Source organism: Hypanus sabinus, chromosome 8 (genome assembly GCF_030144855.1).
Source record: "Hypanus sabinus isolate sHypSab1 chromosome 8, sHypSab1.hap1, whole genome shotgun sequence".
In the NCBI taxonomy this organism is placed as follows: Eukaryota; Metazoa; Chordata; class Chondrichthyes; order Myliobatiformes; family Dasyatidae; genus Hypanus; species Hypanus sabinus.
In genome coordinates, this window is record NC_082713.1 from 19,243,746 (window position 1) to 19,246,605 (window position 2,860).

Consider the following 2,860-nt stretch of genomic DNA (forward strand, 5'->3'; position numbering starts at 1 on the left):
CTCAGCCCCCGCCCCCTCCAACCTTCCCACTACTATTCCCCCTCTTCCCTCTCCCTCCCTCCCCTCTCCCCCGGCACCACAACGCGTCCGCTCTGGTGTCACAATCACCCGCCTCCTCCCCCCACCCGCAACACAGCAGTGACGAGACCAGGCGCTATATGATCACCAGCGCCCTCGTTTAAAAATAAAAACTGCAAACTTCTCACAGATGTGTGCACCGATTTCAGGCGAATTCCACTTCGAAGAGGAACTTGGAATGGTGCTGCACAGCATTCACCCCCACTGATCTTACCACGTTTCTTTCCTCTGGTACCCAGCGGTGAAGACTTGGAACCCACTGAAGATCTCTCGGTCTCCATTCGACTGAAGTATCTTAATGCCGTATCGAAGGGCGGGCTCCTGTCAGCGCTAATAGCAGATCTCGCTTTTGTCACTGCTGTTGGTGGGAATTGCCTACCGGTTCTTTTAAAACATTGCAACGCTTCAGAAATTATTTCGCCGGCGGTAAAGCCATTCTGGACACAGAAAAGAGGCGAGCGTTCTTTTACATCTTCAGGTCGACTTGAAAGACCTTTGTAGCCCATCAAAATTCTTCTGAATTGTTCTAATAAAGGAAATAACTTAAGCATTTTGATGTCCTAGTTAGTGGTATTTATAAAATATACAGATTCTCTGCTGTTTTGTAATAATTTTGTAATATTGTCAGATCAACCGCTACTCAAACATCAGAGAAACAAGCTCCCACAAAGAGCTATGTAACAATGGACAATTCTTCGTGCATTCGGCATACCGACCGAGGGATCGGATTTGACGAGTCCTCTGGAGCAAATATCTGCTGGTGGAAATCAGCGGGTCGAGCAGCATCCATGATGGAAAAGGAATTGCCGACATTGGGTTGGGTTGAAGACACTGCATCGAGTCGATAATTCCTTTCCTCCCACAGATGCTGCTCCACCAGTTGAATTCCCCCAGCAATATTATGCTCCAAATTCCAGCACCTGCCGTCTCATGTGGCTCGGGTCTGTTCTTTGATGGGATGGATGATTCGGGCAGAGTCTACACTCTCTAATAACCCAGAGGACTATTATAACATGCAGTATTGTAGATTCTGCCGAGAACGTCGGGTAAAACCCTCCCAACCATTCAGCAGATCTACATGAAACGTTGCCATAGAAAAGCAGCATCAACCATCAAAGATCCTCACCACTCAGGCCGTGCTCTTTTCTCGCTGCTACCATCTGGTAGAAGGTACAGGAGCCTCAGGACTCACACCACCAGGTTCAAGAACAATTACTACCCCTCAACCATCAGGCTCTTGAGCAAAAGGGGATAACCACCGTCATTTAAGGACTCTTCTGTCTTGTTACTTCGTGCTTGTTGTTTATTGCTATTTATTTATATCTGCATTTGTACAGTTTGTTATTCATTGATCCTGTTTACAATTACTGTTCTATAGATTTGCTAAGTACGCCCGCAAGAAAGGAATCTCAGGATTGTTTGTGGTAACATGCATGTACTCTGATAATAAAATTTCCTTGAATCTTAAATGCACCTCCTGCTCTATATTTCCTCTAAAGGTCCTGCCTGATATAGGTTTATAAACCATACATATGCATCCCTTGCCTTTTTGACTAAATTTACATCTCTAGTCATCCAATGTACCTGAACCTTGTCACTCTTCCTCACAGAAACATATTGGTCCTGATTTTGATCAGTTGGGCTTTAAATAACTTCCATATGTCAGATGTGGCTGGCTGCGGTATCGCGGTATCAACGATACCGAGGGTTCGAATCCAGCAGGCTCTTTGGACATTTTCCATCCGTGCTAGGCGGCACATTGAGCTAGTAAATCTATGCCCTAATCTCGGTCCTAACTTAATTTTACTTGTAATGCCTTGCCTTGCACATAAGTGCGTGCTAAAGAAAGCGCGGAGAGGTAAAAAAGATGTCAGATGTGTGCTTAACCATAAACAGCTGCACCCAATCCTCTCTCCTGATATTATAACTGTTGTTATTCGCCTTTCAACAAGGTTCAGTTTTATCCTTATCCATAACAATCTGACAAGACAACAGAGTAACGATCATTGTTCCCAAAATGTTATCTCACTGAATTACCAATCACCTGACCAGACACTTTTCCCAATACGAGTCCTCCCCAGGTTATGAATGCGTATCTTACCGACACTCGTTTATAAGCAACCACTAACCACAGGGAACGCACTGCAGAATATGTTGATCCCAGATCCGCCTCTACAGCCACCCATCAACAGACTTCCCCCTCAGAACATTTTTGTACTCGACCCGAGTGACTGGACTACTATAGAAGCGAGTATTTGTGAGGCCGGCGGCATGGATGAGGATGGATTTGGCGGCCGATGCGAGACTGCCATCTTCTGGGGATGGCCTTCTCTCCCCCTCCTCCCAACCGAGCCATGACCATCGGGGGGCTAGGAGGGGTCGTGCAGAGCTCACTGAGTCATGGAGGCTGGCTGGCGGCCACTCCTGTCGCAGCCGTTTCTATGATCCTCTTCCACACATTTTATTATTTCCAACTGATGAACAACTCGAAGGAAGAATCCTGTCATAAACTGGGGACCGCCTGTACAAGGTCTAGTTTAGCCCATTCCCTGGCTGATCTATCCACATACTGTGCTCGAACCCCTCCTGGAGGCACCTAACAAATTCTGTCCCATGACATTGAGAGAATTCCTGTCAATAATTAAACAAACTCACTCACTGCAATTATCCTGTTATTTACACGCCTTTCCATTATCTGATTAGATTACCTGGTTCCTGCACCTGCCACTGGCTATTGGAAGCTCTATAGTGTGATCTATCACTGTAACTGCATCTTTCTGAT